Below are 6,405 nucleotides of genomic sequence, written 5' to 3' on the forward strand. Positions count from 1 at the left end.
GTACCCAGTCTGTGGTACTACAGCAGGATGTGGTTTCTGGAAGACCAGATGGAAGCCAGGGAATCAGGTTCTACACTTCCATCCACCCTTCCCTCAACCCCAGCTGAGGCTTCCGAGGACCAACCTGGGCCTTCCATCCAGGAAGAAGTTGAGGAGCCCAGCTGGAGCCATGTATAGTATTTTTTAACATATTTATTGTCCGAAAATGATTGGTTTTATTCGTGCTAACAAATTAATGATTTAACAAAAAGTGTTTGACATATCAATTGACGGTAGGGGCCAAAAATGAGTGTGACAAGAATGAAAAATGCTGGGGTCAGAATGATAGTCTTTTCTATTAATTAACATTCAATTTGCAACAGTCATGAGCTGAAATTTGGGTGTGATTGATGAACCAAAAACTAAAAGTATGCCCCTTTTTCATACACAGGAAGACCTCAGCCAGAACGAGGCTCTGGAATGTGGCAGACAGGAGGAGGCGGGAGTAAGTGGCAGCCAGGAGGTGGCAGGGCCCTGTAGCCTCACCCAATCCCAGGTGCCTCCCCTCTGCCTTCCAACAAAAAGGACCAGGAAGGGGATTAACGTGAAGGAGGCAGCACTGGGCCTCATTAAGAATGCTAATGTGGTCCTGAAAAGCCCCCTCAACGCTGAAGAGGCCTATGGCTGCTATGTAGCTTCTAAATTGCAGCAAATGGAGGAGGGCCAACGCCTCAGGTGTGAGAGATCTGTTTTTGAGGCCATTCAGAAGGGGTTGAGTGGCCAAATAAGTGATAACATGCACTTATGTATGCTTGCCCATCCTCTTCCTCTTCCTTCTGCCACAAGTCCACCTCCAGAGCCACAGCCTCCAAGGAAGGCTGCAAGGAAGGCTGCAGGGAAGGCTGCAGGGAAGGCTGCAAGGAAGACAAGAAAGTGATGGCCTAGGTTCAGTCTGGTCTGACAGAAGACGCAGGCTGTTGTATTACCACAGCCTGGGGACATATATGTCATCTGCTGTGAACCATATGAAGTTGCTACAATTGTTTTAATAACACTAACTGAAGCAATCAGACCCCATGCACACTGGGTTTTTAGCCCCCGAGGAATGGGGCTCTGGCATTTATCTGTGGGTGGAGGGCATGGATGTGTCCCGTCTATCCCTGCTACCAGCAGCCTGTCAAACTCTATGTGAGTCTGACAGCTGCTGCAGTTGGATGGAACCCTTAAGCCTAGTACACAGCACTAGTTTTTTTATTCAACCCAGCTCAAATCAGAGCCACTGTACTAAACAATGTTAGTTGCTGTGCTATTGCGTTCTGACAAGGAAGCCCCCCCACCAGAACACTCCGGTCAATGCTCTCAGCCATTGGCTGAGAGTGCTGATCGGGAGCCAGTCGGCAGATCTCTTTCGGTCATGAGCCTTCGGCTGCCATACAAATAGGCCGAAAGTCGGCCCGTTTTCTATTGAACTGGCCGATGCCAGCTGACATTCGGCCCGTGTGTACTAGGCTTTAGCTTTATAAATGTTTGGGGCAGTATGCACCCAGGGATGAATGCCCAGAAGCAATAAATATGCATTACAAGCATTCACACCTGGGTGCATACTGCCCTACACAATCATACAGTGCACCGTCCAGCCGCAGCAGCTGTCAGCCCCTCAGTGTTTGACAGGGTGCCGACTGCGGGGCTGGTCAGGACATCGTTACCCTCCACCCACAGCTAAATCCCAGAGCCCCATGTATGGGGGCTAAATACAAATAATAGAAGTCCAGTGCTATGCAATTAAAATAATGCACAAGAATCTGAGATGTTTAGGTAAACACAATCACTCTAATAGCAGTTTTGAGCTGTAACTAAGACAGGAATAGAGAAGAAATCATTAATAGGGACATCTCCATCACAGTGACAACTGGGGCCCATTTACACCATATGCATTAGGCTGCACTGGGCAGCATTGCCCAACACAGTCCCAACACGTAAGGCAAGGCTATTTGTCTTATGTCATATTGTTTCCATTCACACCAATGTGCCGCACTGAACAGCACTCCATGTTTAACCACTTGTCTACCAAAGCAGGTTTCTAAATGCCATGGTAAACAAGTGGTTAAATCAAGCATACAACTGCTGCTGCAGCTGTGAGCTTGACAGCAGTTTTAAGAGCCGGCGAAAGGCTTTCTGATAAAAATGACCAAGCAGCTCTAAAGCAGCCTGATCATTTTTATAGGGCTCCCAGAGGGCAACCTTCTGCCCCCCCCCATGTTTAATAGACCCCCAATGTCTCTATAAAGAGTACTAGGGGGCTTGTTAGCCACCCAATTAATGTGAATACAGTAATGTAAAAAATATTTCAATAAAAAAAGTATTATACAAAATAAATAGAAATAATGTAGAAAAAAACGAAAGCACTCCAGTCACCCCCTCATAAATCCCATATACAAAAGTGCAGCATAGAGTGAGCATGTGAGCAGGGTTGTTGGGACGAGGCTCTTGTCCCCATCAACATGGACGTAAATTTTGTTTGGGTACAGCGTCTCATGACTGCGCAATTGTCAGTTAAAGCAACGCAGTGCCGTAACGCAAAAAATAGCCTGTTTATAAAGGGGGCAAATCCTTCCTGGGCTTAAGTGGTTAACCACTTGCCTACTGGGAACTTTCTCCCCCTTCCTGCCTAGGCCAATTTTCAGCTTTCAGCACTGTCACACGTTGAACAACAATTGCGCTGTCATGCAACACTGTACCCATATGAAATGTTTAGAATTTTTTTCACACAAATAGAGATTTCTTTTGGTGGTATTTTATCACTGCTGGGATTTTTATTTTTGCTAGAAAAAATAAAAAAGACTGAAAATTTTGAAAAAAAATAGTTTTTGTTTGTTTCTGTCAGTAAATTTTGTAAATAAGCAATTGTTCTCCTTCATTGATGTGAGCTGATGAGGTGGCACTGATAGGCTGCACTAATGGGCACTGATGAGGTGGCACTGATAAGCTGCACTGATATGCGTCACTAATAGGCAGCGCTGGTGGGCACTACTGATGAGCAGGCACAGAAAGGCAACACTAATGGGTACTGATAGATGTCACTAATGGGCACTATTGGGGCTGTACTGTAATCAATGCCCTGATTACCTGTACAGGTCTCCCCTGCAAAGAGATGCCGCTGATCGGCTCTCCTCCCTGCACTCTGTCAAAGTGAGCCAATAAATGGCACTTTCTTGTTTGCATGTTACTGTCTGTGATTGGACACGGCCGATCACATGGGTAAAGAGTCGTGTCATTGGCTCTTTACCGAGATCAGGGGGTATCATGTCCTTTTGCACGCGAGAGTGGCGGTTCTGGGGCGCTGTCATATGACGTCATCCCAGAACGAGAGTGCCACCCCGCCACTGTCATTTTACTATACGGTAAGGGGGTGTGGCAGGGGTGTGTATCCTGTGCCTACATACTTTTGCTAATAGGTGCTCCTTGTTCCCATCTCAAAAAGTTGGGAGTTATGCTAATGACACGGGCTGGGAAGGGGTTTAACATCTAGGGTGATCAAAGGGTTAAATGTGTGCTTAGTTGATCAGCATCTGTGTCTAATCACAGCTGAGCCAGGTTGCCAGTGGCACACACGCATGCCCTCTACCCAGAAGTGCTGGGTACGTACGCGCGTGATCCAGCTCAGGAGAGCCGCCTTGATGCTGTGTGTGTGTGTGTGTGTGTGTGTGTGTGTGTATATATATATACACACAGGCATACCCCACTTTTAACTACACAATGGGGTTTATTTACTAAAGCTGGAAAGTGCAAAATCAGGCTCACTTCTGCAAAGAAACCAATGAGCTTCTAACCCCAGCTTGTTCAATTAAGCTTTGGTAATAAAACCTGGAAGCTCACTGGTTTCTATGCAGAAGTGAGCCTGAGTTTGCACTTTCCTGCTTTAGTAATTAAACTCCATTGTGTAAAAGTGGGGTATGCCTGTACATATATATATATATATATATATATATATATATATATATATATATATATATATATATATATATATATGTTATATGGTTTCATTTTGTGATAATTCGATATAGTATAAAAACAAAGTGTCCTCGCTTCGGCAGGACATATACTAAAATTAGAACGATACAGAGAAGATTAGCATGGCCTCTGCGCAAGGATTACACGCAAATTTGTGAAGCGTTCTATATTTTTTAAAGTGGTTGTAAACCCTTACAACACACTTTGACCTACAGGTAAGCCTAGATTAAGGCTTACCTGTAGGTCCAAGAAATATCTCCTAAACCTACACGGTTTAGGAGATATTTGCTGAAAAAGACAGGCACCGCTGTCTACGGCGCATGCGCTGTAGACATCGGCGCGCAGGCGCACTGAGCGCGGCACCATCAACGACGAAGATGCCGCGTGTGTCGGCTCCTGTGCACATGCGCGAAAGTGACGTCATCGCGGCTTCGCCGAATGACAGCAGCGGAGCAGCGAGACCCCACCGAGAAGATGGATGCGCCGGACTACAGGGGACAGCGGTGACATCGCTGGCTCCTGTGTCAGGTAAGTGACACATAATGGACTACTATGCGATGCATAGTAGTCCATTATGCTTTGCCTTTGCAGGGAATGAAGGAGGAAGTAAACTCATCAGGGTTTACTTTCTCTTTAAGTATTTGCCTTACTCCTCTGCAGTATATCTCAGGGTATTGGTTGTGTTATGGGAACAGAGTTCCTGTACTTTTTCCACAACAGGAACTCAGTTCCCTTTAGCAGCCATGTCCTGCAAGACTTTGAAGTATGCGAGCTGTGTGGCAGGTGCTACACCAGCAGCCACGGACACAGCTCGCAATAGTAAGTGCCGCACACCAGGGGTGGACTGACCATTCAGGCATTGCCAGTAGGGGGCCCCATGACAGCTTCCGCTTCGATCTACCTGTCAATCACAGCTAGCTGACGGGTAGATCAGGTCCCTGCTGCTAAGAGATTGTATTTAGTCAGACCTCTCATGATGCGCTCCTCCCCGTCGGCCCCTCCTGATTTTCTGTCTCCTCATCTCCCCCCTCCAGTCTTCTGCATACTTGCTCTGTGTGTCCCGCTGAATCCCCCCTCCTCTATATCTTCAGTGCCATATGATGAGAGAACCCAGAGGAGGAGCACAGCTATTCTGCTCACAGGACATGCAGGGAGAGAGGTGAGCTGAGGGAGGAACATCATTTTGGGGTGGTAAGCTGAGCGCAATACCTGGCAAAGTTTAATGCCAGGAGAGAAGTATGTGAAGGGTTGGAATAGCAGCGAGTGTGTGTTGGAACCTTGCAGAGTTTGCAGCTCCCCCAAGCTAACATACATCTCCTAATCACTATCTCCCCAAGGATTCTGTCCTGATAATGTGCAGTTAAAGCGGGAATGCGCCGTTTTTCTTTTTTTTTAAAAACCAGCAGCTACAAATACTGCAGCTGCTGACTTTTAAAATAATGACACTTACCCGCCCAGCGCGCCCGCGATGTCGGCACCCGAAGCCGATCTCTCGATCGTCTCTCGGGTGCTGCCGCCGCCATCTTGGGTATGGGAATCAGGAAGTGGAGCCTTTCAGCTTCATTTCCCGGTTCCCTACTGCGCATGCGCGAGTCGCGCTGCGCAATAAGGATGGTCCCCGCTGTCTCTGGGATCCGTGTGTTTCCCAGCAGGCAGCGGGGGACCTTCGGAAAGGGGCGTAGATTCTGCGGAAAGGGGCGTACCTTCTGCAGAATCTACGCCGGAAGTGGGTGCAGATACCTGTACTGTACGGGTACCTGCACCCCCCTCCCCCTTGAAAGGTGCCAATTGTGGCGCCGGAGGGGGGCGGGTTCCAATGAGCGGAAGGTCCACTTTAGGGTGGACCTCCGCTTTAATTTATGACCTTTCTGTTTAACCCTGTGTTATCCAAACTCTGTTCAATGAAAAGTGTAAACTCACCACATAAACACTCTATATACAAAATAAAATTCCCCAATAAAGATCAGATGATGTTCACATTTGCATGGAAGCACAACTGAATGAAAGATGATTATTCAGAGAATTACCGTATTTATGTTTATTGAGGATTGTTTTTTTTTTTTTTTATGTACTAACAGTTAAGCTTCATACACACAATACGAAAATTGGATGAAAAATACCACTTTTGAAGCGTTCCTGCATATGAGCATATCATTTTTTATTTTTTTTGGTGGGCAAGTGGATCTTGGGTGGGAGTTCCCACACTTTTTTCCCCAGGACTTGACCTCTGCCAACTAGGGTTGCCACTTTTTCTTCAAGCCAAACCCGAACACTTTAGCGACGCACAGCAAAAATATATATTTTTTAGCATACACTATAGGATTGTAACAGATCCGGGACACCTTTGGGTGCTCCAAAGAGAATAGTAATGTGGCGTGCATAGTGCCCCCTCACCCTCCTATGGGGCCCTGTTCT

The 6,405-nt window shown here is 46.7% G+C and overlaps 1 non-coding gene across 1 annotated transcript; it reads left to right on the top strand.

The window, feature by feature from the left end:
- The first annotated feature begins 4,057 nt into the window (after positions 1–4,057).
- LOC143990682 (U6 spliceosomal RNA) lies at positions 4,058–4,164 on the top strand. Its single transcript, XR_013277404.1, has one exon. It is a non-coding gene; the product is annotated as a U6 spliceosomal RNA (small nuclear RNA).
- The last annotated feature ends 2,241 nt before the right edge of the window (positions 4,165–6,405 follow it).

The sequence above is a fragment of the Lithobates pipiens genome, unplaced genomic scaffold (genome assembly GCF_037356315.1).
Source record: "Lithobates pipiens isolate NorthernLeopardFrog02 unplaced genomic scaffold, aLitPip1_a1.2 Scaffold_18, whole genome shotgun sequence".
NCBI classification, from domain to species: domain Eukaryota; kingdom Metazoa; phylum Chordata; class Amphibia; order Anura; family Ranidae; genus Lithobates; species Lithobates pipiens.